General features: G+C 34.8%; 1 protein-coding gene across 9 annotated transcripts in view; it reads right to left on the reverse strand.

Moving 5' to 3' along the window:
- The window catches only part of RGS7 (regulator of G protein signaling 7), a 277,417-nt gene that overhangs the window by 114,330 nt on the left and 149,370 nt on the right, over positions 1-13,717 (reverse strand). Inside the window, exon 1 of one of the 9 annotated variants that reach the window (XM_083830282.1) lies at positions 6,385-8,065. The exons of the other annotated variants lie outside the window; for them this stretch is intronic. The gene's annotated coding sequence lies outside the window, so the exon portion shown is untranslated. Of the gene's footprint in view, positions 1-6,384; positions 8,066-13,717 lie in introns of those variants that run through there. 9 annotated transcript variants of the gene reach the window in all.

A 13,717-nucleotide genomic window follows, 5' to 3' on the forward strand; every position in this document is an offset into this window, starting at 1 on the left:
CAAAAAACCTCTTTGAGACTAATACATACCATTATGAACTCCTTTTAGGAGCTCCAGTTTATGTTCAGCTTTGCCTTCTGATTTTTTATCTTCTGCTGTAGTGACTTTCAATCCTTTCCGCTGCCTACCAGTGAAAGCATATCAATTACCTAAGCATGTACTACTACAACAGTTCTGACTCATGTCTAAGCTTTTGATAGAATTCATTCATCCTTGGGGTTGAAGCCCTTTCCTTACCACTCCAGATCCTCTACTTCTTCTGTATCCCTACATTTACTCCCTATCGTTTTCTTTGTATTTAATTTCCTGCCCTTATCTTAAGGGCATGTTATTCCTCCCCTCTTAACATCTCCAATACCACACTCCGTGCTGCCCTTTGCAACACATATCCTTCCAACCCTACCTCCTGATTCTTAGCCACCCTCTGCTGCTCTTGGCTGTGCTCTTCCTATCACAGTTTACACTCTTTGTGCCAAGACAAGCTGAAGGAAGTCTCATTTTTTAGACTCCAAGCTGCAGTTGGACTTCACTGTGAACATATTGGATTACAAAACAGATTATGAAGCAGTTCTGCAGACAAAAAGACAATTGCATTTATGATTTAAACAACTTTAAATGACAAAAACTGGCCTAAAGGGAAAACACACTCAGAAGCTGGGGGTGATGCACATGTTCTGTGTTTCAAGATGGTTGCAGAATGTCTACATTTCAGACAAGCAACGTAATGGAAAGACGTCATATAATACTTCCTTATAAAAATGGTATTTAAGTTGCTTATCCATTTCTAGGCAGACATAGTAATACTATTCTTTTAAAAACCTTAAATTTAAACAGCAAAAAGACAATAAAAGTCTACACAAATATAAAACTAATCAAAATAATAAAATATCATGAATAGGCAATAATATAAAATATTAGAACCTGCAGATTTCACCGTCACTCCCAAGACTCAAATTTCTTCCTGTACTTCTAATTATGCATAATTTCCTTTGATCTTATTAAAACAATGAATATGGTGTATTAATAAAGCATTCCAGAGAAGAAAGAAATCCATTATTACTCTCTTAACTGTAAATAATATAATTTTTTTACTTCCATTTTTTATTAAAATTAGTGAATAGCCTTATCATGTATTTCACAAAGCCTAGCTTATTTTAATGTAGCTTTTCATGCGTGTACATGTTACTAAATTGATTACGTAACAATGAAAACTGTGGAGATTTTACAACCATCTCCAGAGAAGAGATTTTCAATACTTTTTTACATGTATAAATTTTGACAGATATTAAACTTCAGCAGCAACATTTCTCATAGTATTTACACTGAATTATTTGTTAAGTGAGGCAATTTTGCATGCTCCTACTGTCAGATGAATACAAAATGTTTCAGGCAGATATTCCTACCTCAGAATATTCTATTTTTGTGAATTTTTATAAATACAATTTCCGTCTTTAAGAAGTTAATGAGGCTGACACTGAAGGATGAATTTTAGCTTAGTGTAAGATAAAACTTCACAGACTTCAATGATGCAGTTCCAAACGTAGGTACATTTTTTTCATTAGCTGACTAGAGAAAGTAGTCAGCCCTAAATATTTTCCTAAACCCTCGAAGGTCAGAGTAAAAAAGTAATTAGAGAAACAACATGAGATTTTTTAAAACTGGTTCTTAACTTTGTCTTCTTTCAAATCCTGTAGGTACCCCATGGGAAGAATTTTTCTACTTTTTTATCTCACCTTCAAATGCTTTCCTCTTTACCTCTTCCAAACACTTTCCCACAGTGACACACCATATTTCTCAGTCCTCAGCTCCAGGTATCATATTTGCCTACATGATCTACACATCAGAAATTTCACTTCCATATGTTACACTGTCTTCTAAATAACAGAGGGAAATGAGATTTCTTGACAACTGTATCATCTGATTCTGAAAGATCATTACCACTCTATTCATATTTTATAATGAAGCTATTCCCCAGACCCAAAAGCCTGAACAGCAGTTTAAGCCAGCTGTAACACTTGAACACTCCAATGATTTGAGTTGCATGACTTCAATGACAAAAGCTTAGGTCAATAAATATTAACATATATGCTCTCCTTCTAGTGTGAAGGGTATTCAAGTAAAACAAAGTTGCAAATAGTATGTCATATCACAAGTGAGAAATCTATCAGTCCATTTTCCTTTGGGAGATCTCGTGGGCAACTGTAGTCCTAAAATAATAATAAAAAAGTATCATCTTTAATAGCTTGCTGTGTGGTTTTTTTTTTTAGTGGTTACTTTATATGTCTAATCAACAATGTAATTCCATTCAATCATATCTGTGCCCTTTTCTAAGCTTTATTGTTTATGCAAATGTGTTTCTAAAAGCAAGACCATTGCTATAATTTTTTATCTCAGGAAAAGAACAAGGCAGCTAAACAGGTGAATGCTTTACAGGAAAGGCAATATTTGAGTCCTTTGACTCAAATCCTTTGACTTTGAGTCCTAGCTTTGAAAATCTGGTGACCAGTAAATACATGTCATTTTTCATATACCATGCTTCACATCTACAGGAGAATCATGATCCAAGAATTAGGATGAAAAAGGTTACAGAATTCATTATTTGTAACTGTGCTAACACGTGATAAAACCTTTAACCTTCAAACCTGAATCTATCAAAATGACTAGCTAGTAGGATGATATAAATAGCATGAAAGCTACTATCTTGGTATCGAACATTTCAAAAAAGGGGAAAAATAAATAAATAAATAAATAGGAGTATTTGGTTTCCAGGCTCGGAGGGAACTAATTTGAATGCCTGATGATGTCATCTTACGATGCAGTATTTTTAAAATTCTAGCTAATATATTTCCTTTTTATAATTTGGAATGATCTAAAACAAATAAGACTTTTTAACTAGAAGCAAAATCAGCTCAGTGAAAGAAATTATGAGTCTTCATGTTGAACTGCAAGTAAAGTACTCTGAAGCAAAGTATCCAGATTGTAAGTGCTATATTTGAAAGATTTAAAGCCACAACCCAAAAGATAGAAAAAATTTGCCATGTTAAAATGTACTCAGATTTTGTACAGTGTTTAATGTGCCAGTCACAGGTAATGCTTGATAACAAAAACACTAATAATAACATTTTCAAAGGAGATTCTCAAGTGAAATTCCCAAAGTCTCCCTGCTTCGGTTTTGTGAGGTAGCTAAAAGGGAAGCTGGCTGTTAGATCTGTAAGGTGCAGAAGACCTTACAGACACCAACTGAATTTTGAAATCTCAGAAGAACCCTCACCTGTCATGCAAATTCCTGTATCAAATAAAACTGGACAAAACAAAGTGATCATTCTCAGAAAACATTAGAAACAGGTTTTTAGATTCAGAGCCTTTGAGACAATAGTGAGATTATTTCAATGTCAGCACCTATCCAGAAAAAGGAAATAAAATTCACCAAGTCCACAAATATGAAAGACTTTCAACTTTTTTTCAAGAAAGCAGAAAAAAAGTGTTTACATTCATAATTCAACACAAATCTCTCAACTGTGTTCTCCATGAAATGCATTTGCTCAAAAGCCAACTGGTGATTAATTTTAAAATAAATTGTTTGAAAATAGCAGTTGCAGAAGCTGTCATAATATCTTAAGAAATATTTTTGGAGGAAAATGGGTGCTCTGAAGTCTGCAATGTTAATTTCCAAGTCATAGTCATAAAGTCCAGGGAAAAGCTAAGGATAGCTTTCAAGAACAAAACCTTTATTTTAAACAAGTCTCTACAGAATATATTTAAAAAAGGTGTTGACTCTAAACTATGACAAAATTAATGGGAATTAGAGATCCATTTTTTGCTATGCAGAGATGCAATGAGCCATGTATACCCTGATCTGACAACAGAAAGGCATAACGAGATCTGCAAAATAAAATCAAAATCAAAATGCTCTATCATTTTAAAAAGTCAAAACATTTTTAGCTGAAGATTGAATTTGTAAGAAAGTGCATTATATTAATGAAAATCACAAACCATGAGACCACTGAGAAATTTGAGCTATAATGACCTATCACTTCTTAAGGAGACAAGTTCAATCATGCAAAAAAAAAAAAACAAACTATTTTTTCTGCTAATATCTAGATATTGTAACTGACATCTATTCATTTTTTTTACCTGTAGATTTCAGAGTATTTACAAATGATGAAGCACATGGGAAGTTCTCCTGCACTCCTGATAGCAAGAGAAATTTTATCTTCATCAAGACTTTTGCCATCTGACCTCAGAAGGGTGATCTAACCATTGCAGTGCTTTTCCTGTGCTGTGAGAGCCAGGAAGCTGGGTTGATGAGTACATGTGTGCTGAAAGGCTTCAGCATCCAGTTACAGGAAGCTGGAGAATTCTGTGCAGAACAACTCCCTGTAGGGAAAGATTAATATTGCACACAAAGAACCAGTTTCTAAATATAAGACAACATGACTGTTATTGAATTAATACAGTGACACCACTGCATTTCCAATATATTTTTTTGTTTGAAGAGGGACTTGTGTAATTTTGACTTCTTTCTTCAACACCATTTGCTTTGTCAAACTACTTCACGGTGAAATACATCAGGAAATTAAATTTATTTACTGATACACACTTCAAAATCTGTGTTCATGACTGAAAAATAAAGTGCAATTTCATTCCTCATCACTGATTCAGAAATTGGAAACAGAAAACAGATCAGATTAACAGGTAGATCACTTTCTCAGCACTTTATCTGAGGTTCATCCACTCACAAAAATTGCTTTCCAATGGATTTGGACTCTGTGAGGAAGGGCTTTCACTGGTGAATGGGGTAAGATGATCCACGTTCTCCCTGAAGTTTTCACAGTCACAAATCTCAGAGCGCAGGTTGTCACTCAGTTATTTAAACACAGATGTTTTATAGTTTATTTCCGTTTTCTGAGAAGCATAGTTTCTGTACAAATTCCACATGCATATGCATGAAAGAAATCAAGTATCACACAAAATTTGGGCAGAAAGGCTGAGGGAAAAAAAAAAAAAAAAGCAATGGCTGTACTATCATCACCAACACTTTTGATACACTTCAAGATCTAAATCTATTTTTCCATATTTGTACACATATGGCTTATTTTCAGATTGAAAATGAGGATCAAGGCAAAAGCGATGATCTGGATTTGCTGTTGTGCTTGAATGAACAATGAGTTATTTCATCTTAAACTATGGTTCTAGTCAGTGCTGAACTACAATGGATTTCATTCTAATAAAAAGTGAATTCAGGGGTGTTTCATTTGCCCGTTTCTCAGTTTCATAAGTAAGGTGATCAAAAATGTTCAGATTGTGAAAAAAGGAAATAAGGGAAATGACTGACTCTGGAATTCTTTGTATTAATTTAAATGCTTTCCACCTTGATTTTTTATTTAACAGTTTTTTAATTTCTCTATTCCTTTGGATTAATGGAAAATAAATTCATAGATTTAAACCAGCATCATCATTTACCATAAGTAGCAAATGAGCTGAATCTGTGATTTGAATATGTTGCTGATTACATTTACATATTTAACACACTGACCTTTATTGGTTAAATGTGCTGGCTTTTAGAAGGAAGACATCATTGATCAAAGTGTTGTTTGACTAATAACATTTGCAACTCAACTTTCACACATTTATTTCTGTCACTTTCTTTTTTAAGTTACTGATGAAAACAAATGCATAAACTTGCTCTTGTGCCTTATTACAACTGAAAGTGCCCCACACATTTGTTGTAGCGCCCTTACACCTCAAGGAAGTTTTTAGCCAGTTACAGATTTAAAAATCTAATTTTAAAAATACTCCTAGCTCTACAGAGGATATGAAATATCTGAAATATCTTAACGAACTTAATCAAGCACAAAAAATAAACAGTTTTCCAGCTTTAAAGCAACATAATAAGCTGCAAGAATTTCTCTTTTTTTTTTTTTTTTAGTGAAGATGCACACAGAAATTTGCAGAAATAAAACCTCAAATGAATCATCCTATTGCTTTTGAATGGGACCCTTTCATTCTAATCTCGAAGCAATCCTCAAAAATATTCAAGTCTAGAACGACAGAAAGGACACATTCTTCTGGCTAGCATAACCCTGTGAACAACTTGTTTCTTGATATTGTTAAGTTAGTGAATCTCTGCTTCAGAGAGGAAAATTTCATTTATTTTCATATTGTGAAAGAGCTAATACAGGATATCAAAAATCTCTCCTAACTCTCACACCTATATAAAAACACCCAGTAGTGCTGACCAACAAATTCCATTAACGTAAATTCTGCAGTCACACCCTGCCTCATAACCAATCTTCAGAAACAGAAATCCCATTCAAAAAAAAAAAAAAAAAGAACACAAAAATGGAAAATGGTAACTAAACATGGCTGCATATCTGTGCTCACCCTTTCTCCTAACAGCGCCAATCCACACAGGCCAATGTTTTCTCCAGCAAAAGGAACTCGTGCAACGTTTGCCTCTAAAGCTTCTCAAAAGACATCCTCCACTCAGATCTCAACAGCCACAAGTGACTGTTTTACAGATGACACTGGCTGTTCATAATTGGCAATGTACCAGTAATCACAGATGGGACCTCTGTAATCTCAAGGCTGTTATAATAAGCACTAAAGATTAGCATCTCACTGAAGAACCCTGCTTCATGTTAAACCCTTGCAAGACAAGAGTGATGCTGTTTAGAAAAACTATGTGCTCTGAAAACCCAGCATAGCTTTTCTCTTGTAAAGGGATTTTTATGTTTTTCTTCAAAATGTTGTAAAGCCATGTGATCTTGTTTGGCTATCATGAAATATCAGGGTTCAGGTGACACAGATAAAGACACTTTTGTACATTTCCTTGGAAATGTACCTTCACAATTTTTTCTGTGTGAAAACTTTGTGGGAAAAAAATAAAAAGAATCAGGACACAGGAAATATAAGTAAAAATCTGAACACCATAAGGTTGCCTGGAGGAAATCTTTTTTAAAGAATCTTTATCTCCAAATAGACAAAGAAACAAAGAAACAAACAAACAAAAAATCATTTTTATATACTGTATACTCCAAGTAAATCTTCTAAAGTCTGAGATAAGCAAGGAGCCCAGGAGGCTTATCAATGAGACCTTGATTTCTAGTCCAAAAATATCAAGTAATGGTAAAATATTAAAAGCTAAATGACTTTATGGTTTCCTCATCATTATGACCCATCCCTCTTCTCCTCTCAACCAGTTTCTCTCTCCACCTTACAAACACAAACCCATTTAGGTACTACTAAGAGAGAAACAGTCAAGAATTCAGCAGTCCATCATATTCTCCTTCTCCCAATACCTTTAGGAGCTCTCAAGCTAAATTCCATCCTACGTTTTGGTGCAGTCCCCATGTGGAGGGCAGGAACCCTCCCAGCACAGAATGTAACTGTCCAGTGCTCTTCCCAACAGGGTTGTGTACTGCACAAACCAACAGACTGTACTGCAACCACTCTGCCCCGTCTTGCAGGTGAGGGCCCAGCCACCAACAATTTTTTGTTTTCTGTCTCTCTCAATGACAACATAACTTCTTTACAGAAGGAATAAGAAACTCTGTGTGAAAAAACAGTCTCCACCACTTACTGTTCATGGTGTTTCCTAAAGCATGAGGTAACATTCGTCCAAATCTGCTCAGGCACAGTCAACTCCAGACATTTGAACCTGAATGTCTCCATCTTGTTTTTTAATCAATATTGTCAGGGCTCCTTTTAATTCCTTTTACTGGAGCCTTTGTGTTAAATAGTTTAGAAGATAACAGGAGAAAATAGATACAATTTACTACCCTGTTGGGAAGGATACCCATGGCGGGAGTTTAGTACCTGGAGTCCCCTCCCTACTGCAGTCAGTGCTGGTTTATGGAAAGTAGAACAGCATCTAAGTGCTTCCGTGGAGCACCCTGCTGTGGTGCACACCAGTAGGAGAGCATGAGAGTAGACTCCTTCAAGAAAAGCATTCAGACGTAAAGAAGGAAATGGATGAATTCGACCTCCAGTTATGAAATAACATGTAAAAGGGCAGCAATAACGTCACTGTGGCCCAACTACCCTGAACTCTCACTCTAAAATTCAACCAAGATCTGTTAATTACTTCAGGAAAATTAACAACACATTTTTGAAGAAAAAAAAAATTGCTGTTTACTGTTAATAGTTCATCTGTCTTTATTTTTTAATCTATTAGATGTTTCACTGTGTCTTGCTGACAACTTGGTATAGAAAATAGGTAAATTGATAAGCACAAACTTTTGGAGCTCACTGCTACGAAGATACCACAAAATTGCACTGATCACCTCCTAAGTCTTCTTTCTTAACTAGCAAGCAAGCTTCAGAGTAAATAAGTAATGATTTATTGATAGTTTTATGGTGGAGGCTTCTCAGAGGAAAGCATCACCAAACTACGTTCTGGTTTTTTTTTCTCTGTCTTTCTTTATCCAGTATATTTCTATGCAACTGAAAGTACTGAAATTGAGCTTTCCAATAAGTCATCAGTAGCTGAAATTTCTAAATACAGGTAATGCCTGCGGAGAAGTAAAAATAATATATTTATGCTTGTTCCAAGGCAAGACCCCAGAGTTGCAGAGCAGACCTGATATTGGGGTAAAGATGATTTGTTCAAACAGCCAGAAAGGAACAGACACCACCATTTTGTGCAGTGCATGTAGACAGGAACAAACACTGTAAACAGAATTTCTTCAAAGTTTATAGCCCTTCTTGACAATGGTGTCCATGCATAAAAAGTAAAGAAATCTGATTTTATGATTTACAGTTTTTAACTCCCAATTACTTTAGTTTATACCTGCTTAAAGTAAAAAAATATTAATTAATTTGGGATTTTTTTGAGAATGAATGCAAAAACTCACTGTATCCAACTGGAGATTTTATTTATACTGTTTTTACAGATTCCACAATTCTAATGCCTTGAAAAGAAAGCCAACTATAAAAAAAAAAATAAAAATCATCAAAGTATCAGCGGCACTATCGAAAGCAAACTTACTAACTTTCTGTAGTGTTGTCCTCACACACTGCAGCTTCTGGCCTCTCAGTTTTTCCCAAATTACATATCACTTTTAGTCAAATGAGTTCTTTCTCTCATATGCATATAAGTAACTGTCTGCAAGTGCACATTGATAGTCTCTACAATATTATTACCCCTGCAATAAACAGCTTTACATTATTATCCTTACATCAGCCATTTGAAAATAAAATGTAAAAACAAACAGCCTCCAATAAAAAGGCTTTGTGAGTCTTCACACTCTTGCTTCAAACAATTATTTTTCTTTTTTTCTTTTTTTTTTTAATATTTCACTTCAATATGCTTAAGAAATATGATATTTTCCATCTCAAATGGTTCTTCTAATTCTTGCTGTACTGCCCCCCAAAGACACCCACACACAGATGTCAATGGAAGGAAGTGAGGCAGCAATGTAATTTTTACTAGGCACTTCACATCCACAGAGGAAAATCCTGAAGTCCTAATTCAGGAGTAATAGGAGTACATATATAAATGATATACCATTTGACTTGTGATTTTGACTCTAAGAAGAAAGCCAGTGGAGACAGCAACTTACAGTTTTGACGTTTGCCCATCAGCAATGTCAATGTGCTTCCTTCATCACAGAATTCCTACACAATAATAGTTAATTTATACAGCTGGTTTGGAAATGGGTTCTTCCAACACTGCTATTTCAAAATACTCTTTCAGTGACTCATGCTCTTACTGTTCTCTACACTTAAGGCTCTGAAAACGGATGTCCAAAAAAACGTCTTTGATCATCACAGATTTCTTGAATAACCCAAGCCATTTCACTTGGTTATTTTGAATATAATACATCCTTCAAAAAGATTTAATGATGCTAAATACAACAGTATAACGTGATGTTATGCAGAAACTCCTCATACAAGCTGAAGAATTAAATATGAAGAACCCAGAAGTTCCCCAAAAATTTGCTCATTAGCCAGCCATTCTCACAGCTACAGAAATATCTCCAATGGGTAATTTAATTCTTAATAAAAGAGATGCTACAACACGATGGTTGCACAAAGATAGCACCCAATGTGGGGTGCCAGCTATCAAAGAAAGCCCCAAAACACATATTTCATGATGAACTGCCAAGGAATTGCAGAATAAAAATACTTTGTTTGGCCAAAGTGATCATATGTGTTTTTTTCTCAGTGCTTTTAATTTGAAAACTTATGTCGTAATGTTCCATGGTCTCCAGCACAGACCAGTTATTTTTCAGATAATAGCAAATAAATATGAAATATAAGATATGAGAAAGTTTGATGAAACTGAGTAGAAACTTTCATCCTTAATACTAGTATTCAAGTGTTACACAAGAAATGTCATTAACTATGATCAGAACTTTGCTCAAAGCTTCTTTTTTTTTTCCTATTTGAAATATGAAATATTTTAATATTCAATAGACTATAGAAAGTTCAAATGAATTTCTATTTTTGATTAAGCCATGCTGGATGTTTTTGTGATATTTCCTCCAAATCCATGACTATTTTAATACTGCTGTGTCTCAGAGTTTACACTTCAAAGATCTGCTGCGGGGCTACATTTTCCAAAAGGAAAAGAAATGAAGTTATTCAAATTGTAAGTACCTATAGTTTGAACCATTTGTCTGATTGAAAATCCAATCCCATTCAGCTTTTACCAAAATATGGCATTGTTTCAGGACTTTATTATGCTCAAGTGCTTGGCATAAAAAAAAAACATTTACATCATACAGCATAGAATGAACTGTGTTAGAAATAAAATTGATCTTTGCTCTAGCTCGATACTTCCACCAAATTCAGTATATTTTCCATTTGCAGTCTTTCATCTCTATTCAGACTATGAATTAGTTTATTCTAAATGTCAATAATTGTGCTGCTCTACTGTCTGAAGTAGATGTGACTTTTCTCAAAGCAATAAAAATCTCATGGTTCTTCTCACGGTAGTTCTTTACACATGCATCTCAACTATTTTGTCACAATGAAGGCAAAATATATTAGCTCTTGAGCATAATTCCCAAATATTCACTGAAATGTAATGTGTGCTGACAACTGAAATTCTCAAACATTATTTATCCATCAGTGGAGATTTATCAAAAATTTAAATAAGCATGAACTACCATTTTAATATGCAATCAACAGCTATTGGGTTTAAAATATACTTAATCATACCATCCATAATAAGTATGATATTTCTGTCTAAAATTGAAAATTGAAGCATGGTGTATGCTTATATATATGAATACGTATACCAACCTTTTTTATAAACTGTGCTCTTTCCAGTCACAATAAACTTAGCAAACTGAGAAGTAAAACTTACAGAAAATAAAACCCTCTACATTTTAGTTTAACAAGTTCATTCCTTTGCTGCTCTGTACGCATGGGGACATCCACACAAGCATTTGTGAGATATTAATTGCAGCCCTGTATCTAGTATTGGCTTTTTGTCTATGATATTTTTGTATGAATTAAAAGGCAGCCTTTCTGCTTTTACAAGCAACTTGGTACCATATTAACCAAATGTCTCTTAGAAGCAAAACACTTTGTTTTCCATCAGTAGCAGCTTCTGACAGTGACCATGGAGCCATCACTAATGGCTCCATTTTAGGAATGTTTCCTGGTGTCTGGACAAAGCAACGACTGCTGCAAAAACCTCCTGCCTCCTTCCATCCTTATCTTCACATTCATTATGTGCAGAGCTACCATTTGATATATTAATCCATTAGCTTGCAGGGAGTAGTTAAAAGTTTATGTGAGAAGGTAGGAGAGAGTCATTTTCAGCCATCTGTTACCGGGTAGACGAACAACAAAAAAGACATTATTCACAACAATGCTGGATCACTAGCCTGTGGTGTGACCGTTTGCAAGTGAGAGGGTTTTTATTTATCTCTATATTAAAGATAATAGTTCCCCATACTGCACTGTAGATTTGGGGGGCTGAAGGAATGGAAGTGTGTTGAAAAGACTGACCTGTAAGTATTGGTATAATAAATAATACCGTGTCCTTATTTGTCATATTATTTTACTGTACATGTCCATGTTTAATTTCATTTGGATGAAAGAGCTGAAAATGGATGGTGTCCTGCTGTTAACACAAAATGGGTCTTTTATAACTTAATCTTGTGAGTGCCAAAGCTGTTTGTGAGGATGAGGCTGAAGCTCTTTTTCCTTCCCCTTTTTTCACAAAATGCAGAGAAAAATTAAGTTCATACTGTTGCCTAGGAGTATGCAGTGACGTGAATACTACTTTTAGCACCTGTTGCGTCTTTGCTGTTTACATTGTCAGAGTAAGAATAAATAGTAGGAAGAGGTAAAAAAAAAAAAAAAAAAAATCTTTCTATTGAAACATACACAAAACTATTTACAGGTCTATCCAAACCAGCAGTTCTGTCCCTCTTCTTCCCATCCTCCATACAAAACAATTTTATTTATATTTTGTATATTTATATTTATATATTTATATTTATATTTTGTATATTTATGTTTATATATTTATATTTTGTATATTTACATTTATATATTTATACTCTCCATGTAATATTTTAAGATCTGTACATATTCTATCTAAAATTGTTGATGGTCACCATTTCTTCCCTAAACATCAATTATAGACTCAGGAATGGATGGGAAAATAAAAGCAGAATCAGTAAAGAAATATAAAGAAAACAGGTATCCAGTACCAGAACTGCTGTTTATTAGTGGAAGGTCAACGCAGACGCAACTCCTGACACGAGTTAGTCAGCTAAGGAGCTCTGCTGTCTAAATGCAATATGGTCCCAAGGCTGGGAGGGAGGGGGCAAGCAGAGGTGTGGGAAAAAAAAAAAAAGTGTTCTTGTTGAATTTCCTTACATCCCGAACAGACCTAAAATGAACTCAACATTGACTTTTAAAAAAAAAAAAAAAAAAAAAAAAAAGCACTAGCAGCCCTCTACTGTAAGAAGAAATAGAAGACAACAACAAAAAAATTTTAAATGTAAAGTATTTTTTCACAAATCATATCCTGTTCAATCTGGCAACTGTGACTAACGTAATTCTCCTGGTACCCTACTGACAGAAAATAAATTGATGGAGAATAGCAAAGGGTACTTCTGTCTGGACTAGCAAATAGCCTGATGATGGCTGTAAGCAGATCATTTCCCAAGGCTTGGTAGTCTGGGAACGGAGCCATTCTTCTCTCCAACATACAGGGGAAAAGGAGTAATGGTAAGATGACTAATAAGATGTTTTCTTGATATAAAAGAGGATGAATACAGGTCACTAACGAAGAGAAGATTTAAGTAGATTACCCCTTCCAATTTCTGCTTTACTTTGCATTAGGCAGGTTTATACTTAGAAACCAAGTATAAACCAGGATGTATTTAGTCCTCCTTTCTGTTATGCTAATTCTACTTGACCTTACATAGAAATGAGCTTCTGTCAAATACCAATAGATAAATAGATACCTGCCACAGCACTATTTTCAATAAATAATCTCCAGTGGATGGGAATACAGGCTGTTGCTTGCATGTGACTTCCTTTGTTTCGTCGCACCTGCTATGTTGCTCTCTTTACAGCTGCCAAACTGGCATTTTTGATCCTTTCCACTGGCTCACCTGAGCACACAGCTGTAGATATGACAGCATTCACAGCAATAATTTTCTGTGCCACAAGTATTCCTCTATAAAATTCTTGGACTGGCAAATGGTGTCACTCATTTGCTCTGCATCTCTTTAGAGCTCACCAG

This window comes from Anser anser, assembly GCF_964211835.1.
Source record: "Anser anser genome assembly, chromosome: 3".
Classification (NCBI taxonomy): Eukaryota; Metazoa; Chordata; class Aves; order Anseriformes; family Anatidae; genus Anser; species Anser anser.